Source organism: Pleurodeles waltl, chromosome 9, assembly GCF_031143425.1.
Source record: "Pleurodeles waltl isolate 20211129_DDA chromosome 9, aPleWal1.hap1.20221129, whole genome shotgun sequence".
Taxonomy (NCBI): Eukaryota; Metazoa; Chordata; class Amphibia; order Caudata; family Salamandridae; genus Pleurodeles; species Pleurodeles waltl.
In genome coordinates this window covers 428,553,976-428,572,023 of record NC_090448.1, presented here as the reverse complement: position 1 = coordinate 428,572,023, position 18,048 = coordinate 428,553,976, and the positions used below count along the sequence as shown (strand labels likewise).

Genomic DNA, 18,048 nt, shown 5'->3' with positions numbered 1-18,048 from the left:
ATTGTTAAAGGATCAAATATGCATTCCTGGTGATTCTCTGATCGCAGCTGTCAAGTGACCAGTGCTTTGGCATAAAACAGTTAGCAAATGTGATGATCACATGGTTTCTGAAAAGTCCAGTTGCCTATTCTGTAACTGTGCACTACCCGCTACTTATATATTTTTGGATACATTGTTAAAATCAAAAACATTGTGCACTGGATCTAGGCATGTCTGAAAGGAAGTATAGTAATATGCTGGGGACGCAATGACTTTTCAACGGTCAGTTACAAGCTTCATACACAAGAAGTGAAAGAGTGTTTATGAGATTTCCCAGAGCATAATACCTGGATTGAGTGACATACATAGATCTTCTTTCTCTTTTTAAGTGTGCCCTAGATACAGTGTCAAAATGTTCGTAAATAAAATACAAAAAAAAACAAAAAAAACACTCAAGCAAACATACATAGAATGGCTTTGAATAAGCCATGGCTGCTAAACTGTCAATAACGTTTGGCTTCCACTCCTCACAGCATACAGCATGGGGGCAATGTGCCAGCCTACTTCCAGCCAAAGGCTCTCTTGCACTGCGAGTAACAGCATTTGCCTGAACAAATGTGCACATTTACCTAAAAATAACAGCATTCAATTCCACCGTTTCTGGAACAGTATTTCACTTGCCAAAGCTTCTTTAACCTTTTTTTTTTTTTTTTGTTAGCTTTTCTTCATCCTGGCGGATGTAAACTATGTCTTCAAGGCCCATTTATTAAAGGCTGTAATATTCTTCTTGGGGCCGAGAATGTGTACTATTTGCTTAGGATGCAGTTAAGCTAAAAATGTTGTTTCTAAGGAAAAATGTCTGTTAGAAAGCACCTGTACTTCTATTAAGATGATCTGCATTTGTCATTGTTTAATTCAATGTTCTTATTGCAAGCTCATGGCCATTACATTTGGGTTATGGCATTTAAAAAAAAATATATATATATCTGGTATAGGCTTCCAATTTTAAAAACTAACAAACAAAAGAAATATAAATGAGCCACTGAAATAGCTTGTCGAGGTAAGAGACCGGCTTGCTTTGCCAGTTAACATTTTTCTTTTTGTGAGTAGGAAAAAGAAGCTGTTGATCAATTTGTCAGACCAACTTCAGAAGCAATTTCCATGGTATGGGAGACTAAAGTTGTCCAATGGGATTCTGACTAAATCCATGACCCCAGAATGTAGTGTTACACTGGAAGGGAATAGGTTTGTATTCACTTTAAGGCAGTGTCCTTTGAACAATAGGTATAAATGTGGCAACCAGAACACTTTTGCAAGCCCATTATACACACACACACACATATATATATATATATATACACACACACACACACACATATACACACACACACAAATATATACACACACACACACACATATACATACCTACATAAATATACTTGAAAGATCTGAGTAATCCAAGCTAGCCTTGAAGCTGTTGAGGGATCATGAAGTCATGACCAACACACTCTTGCTTCCAAAACCTCACAACAGGTTCTGGGGTACATAAATAAACCAGATGAAGGTTTCAAACCTGAAAGTCCTTTTATAGAGTTGAGCCTGTGACAGTATGAGTTAGCGAGTGTCTCCCTTACGAGACTTGTTTACAGTAAAGGGCTTGAAGCCCGCCCATTACTTACCATTTGTTGGCTTGCATGGCACTTTTCTTTACAGCCTGGCAATTCATCACTGTAGGCCTAGCATAATTTCTGTTCCTCTATGTGGAGCAGGCACTGACTGATTCAACTTAATCAGTGACGGTCCGCTGCTCCTGACTTGAAGAGGTACTAATTTGTTCTTTCTAACTTCTAGTGCCATGCAAACAGAAGGCATGTGACTAGCAAAAACATGCCCAGCAGGACAAACAAAATTGCAGTTTTATCTTCTATAACTAACTTTCATTTATTTTACCAAATCGCCTTTTCTCATTTTACACTTATGTTTCACTTGTGAGTGCTGTTCTCAAAAGATGATTATCTTGCTCTGAGAAAAGTTTCTGCCTTATGTGTAATTTCTGAAATCACACTTTAATACATAATCATTTAGTACACCCCAATCCGCCCCACTACAATCCGCCCCATCTTACACCACGCCAATCTGCCCCATCTTACATCACGCCAACCCGCCACATGCCAACCCGCCCCTTCCAAATCCACAAGTGTGTGGAATTTAACAAAATATCTACTTGTCCATGGGACAGGCGCATCATAAATTTACTTGTCCTGTAAAATAAAATAACCTTATCCCTTTGGTACGAATTAGTGCAATAACAAATTATGGCAGCAATTCCATTACATAAGAGCTCTGATAATAGCCTCCTTTAGTATGCCATAGCTCATGCGAGAGTATGGTTTGAATACTAGCAATTTCCTTTTGCCACCTATCCACAGATCACATACTGGGCCTGGCAGTAGCAGTGAGCAATAGTTCCAAAGATGTAATGCCCATTTGAATCTGTGCAAACCTACTAACTTGAATGTTTTATGGGTTTTCACCAGCTCTTCTCTGACCTTTTCCTGTACTGAGAAAGGTTGGACATTTACTCCTGATAAGGGCAGAAGTAAATCTTTTCCCAGAGTATGGAAATATTCGCTGAGCAAATCTACGCATGCATATTTGCTTGTGCTAAAATGCAGCTCAGAAATATTTTCTAGGAGTATGGTTTTCTGGCTTACTCCTGTAAATTCTTGTGAATTCATTAAGCCAATCTGCATTAATGCAAGGACATATACCATGGGTGCACTTGTGTATCTTTCTTTAAGAATTGGACTCCTATTTAGGGCTGGTGTTAAATAAGAACTTTTGCTTTTATTAAAATTCTATTTATCCATCGGCTGGCTTCACAGTGACCACATTCTGCTCTTTCACAAGGAGTCTATCTGCACACAAAGTAGTTTTGTTCAGTACTCGGGACTATGGAGCAATGCATTCTTTTTGAGACCCATAAATACATTTTCTTTTTGCCAATGTTAGTTATAGTGGTGCGGGCCCGGCAGCTCCCACAGCAATAAAGATTTACAAAAAACATATCAAAACAAGACACACATTGACAAAACTAAAAGGCTGACCACCAATGTCAGACCTACTGGCTTTGCCAGTTCTTGTTTATTTTCACGTATCCCATAATCTTGTCAAAAATGATTGCATTACATTAATGAATATTTTAGCATGCATTAACACACGATACTAAATGAGACTTTAAGGAAATAGTACCTAAAAGTTCACAGTAGTTTAGCAAAACATGAACACTCCAGACAATACCCTTCCCTCATCCATAATGTGGTACTGTAAACTGGTAACCAAAGGCTGCTGCAGGGGGTTGGACCTACTTGTCCTAAGGAAAAAATAAACATGAAAACTTGTTGCCCTCGACCCCCAACTACATGTCCTCGACCCCCAACTACATGTCCTGGGCATCGAGCTATAGCATGGGCACTCGCAAAAAATTTCCCAAGAGACAAAACATTTAGTCAATGCTGTGACCGAGGGCCGTATTGATGTTAGGAGAATGGTGGTGGGGGTGGAGGAGGAGGCTGTAAAGGACGCAAAGCATGTACATCTAATGGCTGGATTGCCCAATGTGAAACCAGTAAATATAGAATCAATCCCAGCTTCCCCACTGGACCAAATTGTGTGATCCTAGGCAATTGTTTAATTTCACTTTCCCTTCTTTTTCCATCATCACATAGGAGGACCTTGAAATACACAACTTCAGGACGAGTCCTGTACGAAACCCTCTCCTGTGTCTAATTGAATTAACTATTATGTTTCAATATGTAATAGCAACTCAGTCCACCCAGGGAGTGCACACCACAACTGACTTAGCTATTAGTTCACTATTGGCATTGTAGTTAGGGTGGGTGGAAGCATGAATGTTTCTAAATTCATGTTTGGAAAAAAAATACTTCAATGCGCTATATAATCACATGGACTAAGATGAAACAGCTCTACGTATTATTGAAATACAATTATCGAATTTTGAAGCAACTTTATTGCATTTTTATATTTGCGGCAAGATGTCTTTGGGGAAAGAAGGTGTTCAACCTGTAAATAAATGCTTGCCTTTAGTGCTGAGTTGAGGGGGCAGTGGGGCCGCAAGTAGGAGGTGGGGGGGGGGGGCACATAGGGGGGGTGAGGGGCACAAGTAAAGGGTAGGAGGACTGCACTTTGAGTATCACTGAGCTATAGGAATTCCCCACCCCTGAATCCAAAATAATCCACCCCATTCCATTCCAAAACAATCCGCCCCACCCCTGACCAACTCCAATCCAAAACCTTGCCATAATCTAGTCTGTCCCAATCCAAACCAGTCTGCCCCAATCCAGTATGCCCACTTCAAACCAAAACAATCTGCCCCACTCCAATCTGCCTCAGTCCAATACAAAACAAGCCCCACTCCAACCCCAAACAACTCACTCCAAAACAATCTGCCTCACTCCAATCCCCCCAATCCAGCCCACCCCACACCAATTTACCCCACACCGATGTAATATACCCCAAACCAATCCAGTCCAATCTACCCCAATCCAAAACCCCTCACCCCAATCCAATCCATCCCCGTCTAATCACCCCACACCACTCCAACCTACCTCACTCCAGTCTAATCTGATCCGATCCACCCCAATCTGATCCACCCCAACCCAATCCACCCCAATCTGACCCACCCCGATCCACCCTAGTCCACCCATATCTCTCCAATACAACTCACTCCAGTCCAATTTACCCTACTCCAGTCCACCCTACTCCAATCCGCTACACCCCAATCTAATCCACCCCACTCCAATCCGCTACACCCCAATCTAATCCACCCCACTCCAATCCGCTACACCCCAATCTAATCCACCCCACTCCAATCCACTACACCCCAATCTAATCCACCCTAATCCAATCCACTACACCCCAATCTAATCCACCCCAATCCAATCCACTACACCCCAATCTAATCCACCCCAATGCGCTACACCCCAATCTAAACCACCCCACTCCAATCTACCATGGTCCAATTCACCCCACCCCAATCCACCCTACACTAATCCAATCCACTCCTGTCCAATCCAACCCACCCCGGTTCAATCAAATCCACCTCACCCCAATACACCCTAATTCAATACACCCCGATTCAATCCAATCCACCCCACTTCAATCCAATGCACCCCACTCCAATCCAGTTAACCCCTATCCATCCCACTGCAATTCAATCCACCCCACTCCAATCCACCTAACCCACCCCACTCCACTCCAATCCACCTCACTCCAATCCAATCCACCCTACTCAATCCACCCCACCCGAATTATATTCACCCAACTCCAATCCAGTGAATCCAATCCACCCCACTTCACTCACTCCAATCCACCCAACCCCATTCACCCCACTCTACTCCAATCCAATCCACCCTCCTACCCCACTCCAGTCCACTCCACTTTACCCTACTTCCTCAATCCACTCTACCCTATTCCACTCTATGACGCGTTCACTGAACTCTACTCCCCTCTACTCAACTCTATGTCCCCTAAACCACTCTACAACACTACTCTCTCACTCCACTATGGCTCGCCACATCACTAAGTTTTAGCAACGCTGAACAGCAGCCACATTGGTGTATAACATGGCAAGAACACATTGCCAAAGCCAATAGCTCTTGTACAGGCAAGACCAACACTGGCTTGGCCAATGCTTGTTTACTATTGTAGGTCCAACAGGATAGGGAAAGAGAATGAGATTTACAAAATGCATCCACTGTATCAAGTTTCATTCCAGCAACCCTGTGCTTGTGTATGGTGTCTCATGCTTTTATATGAAGATTGTTTATGGTAAATAAACCTCGAATTTGAATATTCTTTAACCAGCTCAAAGGAAATAATCAGTCTTTGATTACAATTGTAAACATGGAAAGCTCACAAGGTTCCCCAATATCCTGCAGTAGTAGTTCAGTCAGCCCTCTTTTTTCTTTACATTCTGGAACTTGTAGCCAAGGTATTATATGAGATAAGGCAGCCCAAACGTACATTATAAAGATATTGCAAGTGACCTAGGACTTCCAAGAAAAATTAGAGGCAAAAAGCCCAGTCTGAGTGCCGTCATGAAGCCTCACAACTCTGAGGTGACTGGCAATATAACTTTAATGTACAGTTTGCATGCATATTTTCACTTTCCTATAGAGTTTTTGACCCTGATCATTCATGAGTAGATCATCCAGTCCAGCGTGTGTTCACTGTAGGACTTGTACTTTTGGTAGTTCAGGATACAAAACCTCAAATACCAGAATGAAATGAAAAAAAAAAAACCTCATCCAGTAGTTAAGCCAGAGCATGATATTGTGAAATGTGATACCCTCTTTCCCTTTGTAGAGCCTTATAGGCAGAGATGTGGATCTAGCGGAGCTGTTATGTAGGTAGGGGGTGGCAGAAGCAGGCCATCTGTGGAATCAACAACACAGGCAACACTGTTGGAGTAGGTTAAATGTGGTGGTGGGCTGCAGCTCTGTCGGGCCTGCCAGCAGGAGGGACAACAGGAATCGTCAACACAGGTGGCTTGCCCAAACTGACAATGGCAGCTGTGAAATGACGTGACTGCCTCCTCTATGAATGAGATCATGGAGGGAAGCCCTCAACACAGCTTGAAGGGAAAACTGCTGTGGTGTCAATACTCACTTATAATAAGTTACTAGAAGCAAGTAATGCTGTAATCATCTCATTACAGGAGCATGATCTCACACTGCACCTGTGACATGAAAATAATGTGCAAGCCTGTGTAGGCAAATGTACCTCGTGCTCTTCAAATGCAAGAAAACTCCTGGTCTGCACAAGCTACTTATGCATGGACTTGGGAAACATGAGCACTCCATATATGCCTATATGTAATAATCTCAACCTCTTAAAATAATATTTATTTGCTCATATGTGACTGAAGGATGGGGCCTGGGAAGCACAATACTATCAAATAAACATGGGGTTACAGCAGAGTATCAAATCTGTATGCAACATTCCAGGGTCTGTTAAAATAGTATTGAAGGAGGAAGGGGCGAGAGGATGATTGAGTAAAAGAGAGTTGACATCCGGTGTAAAAGAATCACAAAGAGCTGAAGAACAATCACAATGACAGATTTTGGACATGCCTTAAGTCATTCCATTGATGGCAGCTATGGGATGGCACCAATGCAATATCCCCAGAATACCATTAAAAGCAAACATATCCTAGAAAATATGTTACCCATCATGAAAAACGCCTGCAGCAAACACCAACCTAGTAGCCACTAACCAGTCCATCAGTAAGTTTGAAGCATATCTCTTACACTTCTGGTATAAACTTGATAAAGCTCTCTCCAGGAATGGCAGAGCCAGGTCAGGGAGACCCTTTCACAGCATGGGTTCTGTTCATAGCATACTCTCTTGGGTTGTCAGCTTTAACTGGAGTTCACTTTGCCAGAATATCCTCCTGGTAGCCTTTACTGCTGCAGGGACACACACACTCCATCCCTCTCATATCCAGCAAGCAGTCTTGTAAAGCTCTTCAGGCATCCCCTCAGTTCCTCCAGCAAAAACTGTAGACTTCAGATGATGTATGTTCACCTCAGGGAGACTGGCTGTCAGGAAGACACCAGGCCTGCTTACACAGCAGCTGATGGAGTAGTCTCATGCTTGGTCAAGAAGAACTTGTGACTGGTACAAAGTGGCGTAAAATGGTTTGGATCCCACTTCTATACAAAAAAAATTCTAGGCAGGGGATGTAAATCCGCTTTCTCAAGCAATTTGGGTTGGTTCCCTTCCAAATATCCTTCTCAGGCTGCTCTCCAGACACACTATATTTCTAAAGTTGGGGGGAGGGGGGGTTGGGGGGGGGGGGGGGAATTCTCACTGCAGGTAGCACTGGATCTGGATCCTAGGAAGAGCGCCCACAACATGGATACAATGAGATGCGAGTATCCTACACCAAGCTGTGATCACCCTTCACAAGACGTTCTCAAGCACCGACAAAAAAGCAAGCCTGGCCCCAAAATCGCCTCTTCTTGAACTAATGAAACTGTAGTCTAACCCTTCACCTCTCCTGCCAACCAACTATCAGTGCTCAGAAAGAATTAATCAGCAGCCCCTTGTTAATGTCTCCATGGAACTGCTAAAGGTAGCCTTGTCTCCGTCCTCAATATCTGGATAACCACCTAACAGCCAAGGGAATGCAAGCAATAAACCTCCACTGGAAATTATCCATTGTGTAATGTGCTAAAACAAGGACACCCAAAACAGATCTTACTAGCTTCACTACTCGGGCACACACACAGGGCCCCGCCCCCCCCTTCAAGGTTCTAGGTTTCAGAACAGTGAAACACATGAAGTGTCAAAAGACCACACTTTCTAGCAAGCATTGGCAAAATCAATTGGTCCAAAGGTTTCACCTTTTGGACCTATTGATTTTGTCAATGCAATTTTCCAATGCTGTGCAGCATCAGCAAAAAGCAAAAAAAAAAAAAAAATCTGCTGAGGCTTCTTAGCATCAGCAAACAAGAGAATGAAAATAAGGCGCATTTCCGTAACCACTGTTGCAGATGGCATAATTTTTTATGCTTACAGCATGAGCCACTATGCATGCACACATTGTTTTTCTTCGTTTTCATAACAGATACAGGGGTGTGGAATTTAATAAAATATCTACTTGTCCATGGGACAGGTTGCTATTTGAATCTACTTGTCTTGTAAAAAAAATCCACTTGTCCTTTTGGTGCCAAGTAATGTGGTGACAAATTATGGCAGCAATCTCATTATGTAAGAGCTCTGATAATAGCGTCTCTAATCATGCCGGGGCTACTACTATAGTAGGGCTTGAATACATGCAGTTTCATTCCCTACTATCGCAAGTTCCTTATTTTGCCACCTTTCTGCATATCTATATACTGGGGCTGGAGGAAGCAGAAAACAATAGTTTCAGGACTGGAATGCCTTTGAGTCCCCGAACCTACTAACTTGCATGTTTTAAGGATTTTCACCAGCTCTTTTCTGATCTTTTACCATAATGAGTAAGGTTGGAAATTTACTCCAGACAATAGCAGAAGAAGAAGTTCTTCCAGGATTGGAAAAAAAGGGGTTGGAATGAAAGTGAACTTGTGAGCACTCAATAGATTTGCGCATGAGTAAATCTACACGTGTATTGGCTTGTGCTTAAATACAGTTCACAGATATTTTCTAGGAGTACAATTTCCTCTTCTACTTCTGTAAGTTCTTGTGAATTCATGAAAGTAACTAATCCAAAGACCTAAACCATGGGTGCACTTTTGTGACTTTCTTTAAGAACTGGGTCCCTAATTAGGTCTGACATTAACAAAGACGTTTTTGTTTTATTAAATTTTTATTTCTCTCTTTACCTATTGGCTGGCTTTACTGTGAGTGATCGCATTTTGCTCTTCCACAAAGAGCATATCGCCACACAAAGTAGTTTTCTTCAGTGCCAGGAACTATTGTGGCAATCAGTGACGTAGATAAACATGAGGGGGCCCCCCTGCAAACATGGAGAGCCCTCCACCCAGACTCACTCATGGCAGGTGACGTGCTGAAGGGGCCACCTGGTGAGGCCCCCCTGCACCTCAGGGGCAGCAGGGCCTTTGTTACGCCACTAGTGGTAATGTGTGCTTTTTAAGACAAAATAAACATTTTTGCTTTTTGCCAGGGTTTGTTACAGTGGTGAGGGTGTGGCAGCTCATACAACAACGAAGTGTTACAAAAGCCATGTCAAAACAAGCCACACATTGACGAAACCAAAAGACTCATAACAGATGTTGGATCAGTTTGCTTTGCCAGTGCTTGTTTGTTTTCATGCTTCCCATAATCTTGTTGGAAATGGTTACACTGATTTTCCATTAAGAATATTTTTTGGAAATACTAGCATGCATCAACACATTTTTACTAAATGAGGCTTCAAAGAAATAGCACCTCAAATTTAAAAGTAATGAAATTTCTTTTCCTACTTGCATTTTTTCAGAACATTTTATTTTGAAAACAAAGAATCATCATTCTTTTTACAAGCTTCTGAAAATATATGCATCTAATGAGAGAGCATTCTGGGAGCATTATACTTAGCCTCATTTTGTTAAACCTTTCAAACATGCACACTTTTTTTCACTGGAACCACTTCAGCAGTGCAGTGTGGCCTTAAAAGGTTTATTTACAGCACACACCCTAATAATAAAGGCTTTTCACTAATGAATCATAATTACCAGTTAGAACAGCATCAACATATGGACACTCATATTAACTCAACTGCAGACAGTTCCCTTTCTCTGTAAACTGGCAGGCAAAGGGTTTGCGTTGCAGGGGGTTGGGCCTACTTGTCCCAAGGACAATATTAACACGAAAACTTGTTGCCCTTGACCCCAAACAATAAGTCCCGGGCATCGGGCTACAGGAATTCCACATCCCTGCAGGTAAATAATAACATATTTTTAGCACAAAACTGTGAAATAAAAATAAAAGAAGACCGCAGGAGAAGGGCAAAAACAGAGAAGCAGATGGGGGGAGGAGGGAAAAAGTAGCACACTAAGGAGAGAGCAGCATGGGGCAGAAGAACATGACTGAAACAATAACACAGAACACAGTGAAGGTGAAAAGGTTTTGCAGGGGCAAGACACATGAGGAAGCAAGAAACAGCAAGCAGCATAGGAAAGACAGCAACACAGGAGGCGGCAAGAATGTCATGAGGGAAAAGAGCAACCTGGACCGCAACAATAGTGTGGAATAGAGAAGCACACACTGATGAGTCACTTTTCTTGCGTCGCCCTGCACCCCCCAAACGATGCCACGGGAGCACTGTATTTACAAGACAGGTCTCCGGGGCACAAAAGTGTCCACAACAGCCTCAAAAATTCTGGACACTGTTGTTGTGCTAATCCTTCACATTGCTGGCCTAGCGTCAAAATGATGACCCTAGTCCAGCAATGGTAAGGGGGCCCCAAAGGAAGCAGCACAGCTTCACTTTTAACGCCTGCCCTGAGAAGGTGTTAAAAAAAAAAAATTATGCTATGCTGGCGCTGTGAAATCCTGTAGATTTCACTGCACCTTCTAACAGGGGAAGGCCTACCTTGAATACAAAATACCTGGCTCAGAAATAATGTGGCACAAGGCTTTACAAACTGGCGCAATAAAGACATTGCCTCAGTTTGTAAATGTGGGGAAGGGGACTGTTTTGCGCCACCTTAGCTTAAAAAAAAAAAAAAATGGTGCTAAGGCGGCACCAGGGGCTTGTAAATGAGCCCCATAGTTTTGAAAACTGAACCTAGAAACATTCATGCCTCCGCCCACCGTGACAACAATGCCAATAGTAAACCAAGAGGAAAGTCAGTTGTCACATAAAACCTTCTGGGTGGTCTTAGTTGTTTTATGCGCGGACAACATTATAGTTTATGGGAACAAACACAGAGAGAAGGTTTTGTACAGCACATATCCTGAAATTGTGTATTTCAAGGTGCTCTTATGTGTCATATCGGAAAAAATGAGCAAAGTAAAGTTACAAAATTGTCTAGGATCTCATGGTTTGGTCAAGTGGGGAAACCTGGACTGACCCCAGGTTTTTTGGTTTCAGATTGTGCAATTGATTCTATTTCATTCCAATTCAATAATCAAGTGACTTCCTTTTAACACTAGAACATCCCGAGCTAGCGACAGCGTCCACCTTAAACACTCTCCTCACAAAGCACCCACCTTACTGGCATCAATGCGGCGCTCGGGCACACCACAGACCACACTTTGCGGCCCCTGGGAAAATGTTTGTGACAGACACAAAGATAGACGAAACTGCATAATGTTTAATTTGAGGAACTGCATGAGAAAGATCATGAATTTCGCCTGCGTAATTAATACTGCGCCAGTTCTATCGTAACTATTTGAACTATGCACTATTGCTGTCAGAGCATGCTCTCCAAGTACAGCGTCGGTTCATCGAAAGCTGATGAATGAATATGCTTACATTCTCATCAGCATATACATCCAAAAGAGTAGAAAGACATACAAACCTGCCACAGGATTGCTTCTGCTACAGTTATTTAATCGACCTCTGTTTTTCTTATTCTGTTTTCGAGTGTCACTCGTGAAACAAAAAAAATCGTTTCTACAACTGTGCCATCACGAGTCATGATATGGAAATCAGTTGTGTGCTTCGTACAAATAAATGTTAGCAAACAATGGGGAGAAAAAAAAACAGACCAGAGGCATACGGTTTGCTGGAGAATGAAGGGCGTGAAACCCTCATGTAACTGATACTTAAAACGCAGCGTCTACTTCAAAAGCTCGACTTTAACTGGCTTTGTAAATGGATCTTTTGAGTCATGTGCATTGTGGCTGTCAGGATAACAGCCATAGCTGGTAATAGTTACCCTGCAGGGATGACACTTCCTTCCTGCGACTCACAAACGGGTCACTGAAAGACGTTTCGAAATGTAATAACAGCACGGGATTCTGGGCTGAAAAAGTAATCACCGGGGCTTGTGGAGTTATGGTAAAAGCGCTGCCTTTGTGAGTGAAAAGGCATGAAACCGGAAAGGGCAAGCACACCACAAATTACTGCACATCAACAGCTACTCGCATAGTGCTCCTACTTAGCCGTTTTCAAGATTAGACCAAATAGAAGCAAATCACGTACCAGGCGAAACACTACAAAAATATCAATTTGTAGTTTGTCATTGACCGAATTGCGTAATTCAACAGATAATTATCATCAACGGCAGAAGAAAACGAAAGCATTTACTCCTACATCAGCTTCCTCAAGAATACATTTTTAATGGGAGGATTGCCTTTGGCACAATTTCAAACTTAGTTCATGCTCCGAGGGACTGCAGAGACAGGTGTTCGGTCTGAATTTGGTAAACTACTGGTTGGCCTTGCAGGTCACCACCTCTCGGCCTCTCAAGTTCAAAACACTAACCAATGAGAGCTGGTAGAAACGCACATGTCTTACAGACAAGGATATATCAATTACAAGCAAATGAAGCTTCTGTTTTCGTCGTGGAAAGGATGTTATTTCAAGCGCTGAACATGCTTTTCGTTTGCAATGTCAACCTTTCTGCACAACACACTAGAATCCAAATTTGGCGTCAGACCACCGAGGAAACCGAGACAAAGCTAAAATTCGCACATTCTGTGTTTGCTCCCGTTGAACGCGCAGGAGTCAAAGTTCTTTGTTTTCAAAGTTTAACGTGCACTTATCTGTCAGCGGAGACAAAGGGGGTTATTAAGTCTGCATCTGACTGCTCTATGCACTAATACTATAAATCCTGCCGCTAGCTTATGTGGCTGAGCCCCCATTATTCAGACTGCAGCTGTTCCTCAGACATGCAATGAGCACCTCCAGGCAAGGGACCAAGGTTTCTCCTTGCTCATTTTTTGTCTGCCTTGCTTTTGTTGCTCACAGTTGGGTTCTGAAAGAGCCAATTCTATTTTCACAACCGCCCTCGAGAGCGTTAAAAAACCTTACCAATGAAAAATGTGTAACTAATGAAGCGTTCAGTTATATGGATTTTTGGTTCAATAAGACACAGAGACATAAGTTCTAACAATTTTAGTGCAAAATGTATAATTTTAAAGCAGTCAGCTTTAGTCAAACGGTCCGGGTCTCGATAGTTTTTAGTTTCTCTACAATAACGAATATGTATGGCAACGCATAATAATAAATTGTGGGTAAAACAGAGGTTAATTCTGGCAAAACGAGTACAGATTTTCCTGTAGATAAAAACGCCACTGTTCGTGTCCTGCTCCATTAACAACAGGCACCTGTTCTTAGAGGGAAGCTGCTCCTGAAACACCCAGCGCTGAGGTCCTCGCTGGCTAAAAATAGCTGATTAAATGTGGAAAAGCCATTTGTTTTACAGACAGGGACTCCGGACGGTTATTTGGATACTTGCTACAGTGCAATCTGTTGTCACGAGCACCGCATATTTCACGTGAACATATGCTTCATTCTGAAAGCAATGGGAAATGTAACACAAGCCACCGCGAATTAGTACCGGCACATGTCGTGAACAATTGCTCCAACTGCCCATTTACCAAATCGCGGATTTTCCCTTGTATGATGAAGTGGCAGATCATAATGCATTTTGACATGGAGTCACTGCAAGCGAAAATTCTCAGCTCAGTCTGCCTGACAAACCCTCCTGCATACAGCCAAAATGTGACTTATGAGGGACATGGGGCAAGAAAAGCACTCCCTGCAGACAAAAAGCAAATGGAGATTCCCAGAGGAACAAATGAGAAGTGTGTGCAGTACGTATTTGCAAGTCAAAGATACAACTTTAAAGTGAATACCTATACGAACTATAAGTAGCACTCATGGTTGTCGGAGTGAAATTGTTTAGCTGGCATTAGGCACCTATACTATTACCCACCTGCCAGCTTTATTGAGGGGGGAGGGTAAGGGGGGGGGGGGGGCGTGACTACTTTTAATATAAGGTTAGGTTAGGTTAATATGGTAAAAAAAAAAAAAAAAAAAAAAAAAAAAAAAGTTTTCAGTAGTTGCATGAAAATCCCGAAAAGTACACAGAAACATTAAAAAGTTTCTATATGTCTGAAAACTCACCCAGACATGAGTGGTGTGCCGTACAGACAAAACGCAAAAAAATACCCAGTGGTAGCGACACTGACAAAAATGCATTTTTCAAACTTTAGGCAGATACCTTGACAAAACAAAAATACTTTTTAAGTCTCTGTATGTATCACCATCTTGCACACCCTCGAAGAATAATGTCAATGACAAATACCATAAAAGGTAAATATTAATAAATTAACAAAATGCACTTATAAATGTTAAAATACAAGGGAGACAAAGTTGTGAAAGAGAAGAAGAACACACCAATTGTGAACTTTTTATTGGCAAAGTACATTTGTGGCATTTCATCTACCTTCTAAAATCAGGACAATCCATAGTCATGGCTTTACAAATCCAGGCACACTTCACAGCCCCTAACAACAACTCAAAAGTGGTGGCATCAAGGTATCAAAACCCTAGGTTTCCATACTGTTATGGGCTCTCATTAGGCAAAGTGGGCATGGTGAGGGTGGAGTAGTCAACTCTTCCCAGGTATTATTTTAAATTCTCAAGTTTATGGAACATGGCATCGGAGTCTCAACCCTTACTTAACAGAACCATGCTTTATAGCCAACTTCATTTTGTATGATGTGATCTATGGGCCCCTACTCAAAAAAGGACAACCGAAATTCAAGTCCAGAAAGCATATTTCTTTTGGCTAAAAAGCAGTGCCTTGCTGATGTTGCCGAACAACAAGGAATCATATGATTGCCAGGCCTGCAGGTTGAGAACTGGCTAGAAAGCAATGACCGGCTGAAACTGTGACATGACAAGAACTAGGTGGCATCTAGATCACAGTGTGGCAATTTGAGTACTGGTAGATGGATAAAGATTCTTGGTTTTTGGGCCCTACCGTGCTACATGGCAATGGGGCTCAAGGCACCAAGCTTGGTGGGTGCTTGGCCAACAGTACACTCATGTTGCAAATCACCCTGACACAATGGTGGTTGCCAGGGTTGCATCAACATCTTCGATTTGAGAAGTGCTACATCAACTGCAACTTCAGTTTCACAATCGGCACAACAAACGCCCAGGGTTTCAAAAGTGCAACTGCACCCACATGTCATATTTCAAAAGTACATCAGTGACAATGTTGTTTAAAAAAATAAAATAAATAATAAAATAAAAAACACCCTTGTGCCAAGGTTTCACTAATTAAACAACTTATTGATTACCAACTACAACCATTGCTTTGGGATTAAAAGGTAAAACTGTGTCCGTGCCCTTGGCTTCTCCAAGTAAAAGCATGTCTTACATTTAAATTTACTTGTCTAGGAACGAGATATTTACCTAATCCATACTCAGGGCACAGCACGAAGGAACCAGCAAAAATAAACATGAAACTGAGTGGTACACCGTGGCACGGGTGTAGGCGCTGAACATCAGAAGCTATATGCCAGGATAAGCAAGAGGTAGTAGAGATACTACATAAGTATATGTGTAGAGGAAATGCAAAATGTATGAATGAATACCTACTGAATGAGGGTGATAAACATCCTAATGAAGTACTGCAACATGTTTTGAAGCATAGCTGTCTACTAGTAAAAATAACATGTTGGCATGAGGCATAAAACAAAACATGAGCAGACTACTAAAATAATAGCATATATTTATCTATAGTAATCATCAGTTTATAGCATAAATCCAATGGCACAGTAAGCCAGGGACCCACGTCTGAGTATACCCCTTGTATTTAGGACACTGTGCTAAAGAAACAAGAAGGTGGTTGGTCGAACAGGTGAATTCATCTCAGCCACTGGTATTTACAAAGTGCCGCATCTCAGTCCATCGTTTTGACCTTAAAGCCACACTACACAGAGGCTATATGTGAATCAGCCCCCCCTGTCCAAAAGGAATATTCTAGCCCGAACTTCCAGGCCACCTCCACAGGTGAGCACAGGCAACCCAAGACTTCAAGCCAGTGAATTACAACTTCTAACAAGTAGGAAAGCAATATCATGAATTAATACGCCATTAATGAAAAAAGATGCATAGGAAAGTCATATAAAACAACAGAAAATTGTGCCGGGTCTTATGACATTTCCTGTTTCCAGTGAAATTTACTCCTCAACATAGGGTGTCATGTGTCTCTAGATCAGCAAATCATGTGATGGGTCCACTAAAGTATTACACATGTAATAATCCACTAGAAACAGGGTCGCCAGAACTTATAGATGTAATTTTCTGACCACACATTGCCATTTTTAAGTATCATTGATCACCACGAATATATCAATGCCAATGAACTCTACATTTTTATAACATTTGTACACTGCTAAGCCACAATTGCTCAGACATGTTATTTATTTGAATTTCCTCTGGTTCCAAACAAGAGGGAAGCCCAAAATGTCTTAAACAGAATATGAATACAAAATACAGAACAGTTAACGTGCAGTAAGTAGGGATGAAGACCAGAACCTTGACCTGATACAATGTAAAGTTCAATCGACCTCTGATCTTGTTGTAAATGAAGTTGTGCGAACGCCAAGTTGATAGTATAACCATACAAAACACAACGTCCTGTTAGGCACTCCCCACATATTTATCATATCCCCACATATGTATCGTATCTACTCACAAAGACCTCAAGTCTCCTGCATCCAATACGGCAAGTAACTTTAAAGCTCACCATCCGCCACTGAAAAAAATAATAATTCTTCCCGAGTTGGCCTGAATACACCAAATCACTCTGTAGTACTGAAATGCCGCAAATCGGAATGTACAGCTGGCGTCCCGTTGCAGTACCAGGGAGCGCCAAGACGGTGACCGAGCGCCGCGTTACCCACTGCTGACAGCAGTCGTGAACATAGGAACGTAAAGTGAATGTAAGCGAAGTCTTCGCTCAAGGTCTGTCATTAAAACAGGCAGCGCAGAGTCTCCGCGGGGTCCTCGCAGTTATACCAGCATTGCTCGGCTCACCTGCGCGGAGCCCAGTGCACCTTACCCTAGCCAGTGGTGCAGCAAACCCCGGAACTCCGTATGGCAACGCGGCCGGTAGAGGACACCAGGCTCCTACCCTACTGCGGCGGCATGTCTCTCGCGCAGAATTTACCTGGCATACTTCCTGCTTTCAGTCCTTTGACGGACTCCCTGACACGTCACTCGGAGTATGTCCTGGTATCCGGCTCAGTTAATCGGTGCCCGCGGATGAGGCAGCTGAAGACTCCCGTGAACGGGACCTGCTCGAGAGGACGATAACCACTCGGCACATACACTCCTGTGACAAGCTAGTTCCCTTGTGGAGGGAGGGGCGTTAATAGTGACGTACTGGAAGGGATACTAGGGCTCCAATCACGCAGGACTGTCTACCGCGCGTGCGCCACTCTCAATCGTGTGAATTAAGGAAACTGTTCTGCTAGCCCTACTGCGTGGTGTACTGTGTCAGTTGTGTACTGGTGTTCGTGTTGGGTTCCTGGTGCCGCGAGGACGGGGAGTATGATATCCTTCCGATAGTTAGTGGAGTGCGACATTCT

General features: G+C 42.5%; 1 protein-coding gene across 4 annotated transcripts in view; it reads right to left on the bottom strand.

Annotated features, from left to right (window-relative positions):
• The window catches only part of SIPA1L3 (signal induced proliferation associated 1 like 3), a 635,337-nt gene extending 617,520 nt beyond the window's left edge, over nt 1-17,817 (bottom strand). For 2 of the 4 annotated variants that reach the window (XM_069207242.1, XM_069207245.1), the window contains exon 1: nt 17,628-17,817. The gene's annotated coding sequence lies outside the window, so the exon portion shown is untranslated. The other 2 variants (XM_069207243.1, XM_069207244.1) reach the window with 2 other exon arrangements.
• Between the last annotated feature and the right edge of the window lie 231 nt (nt 17,818-18,048).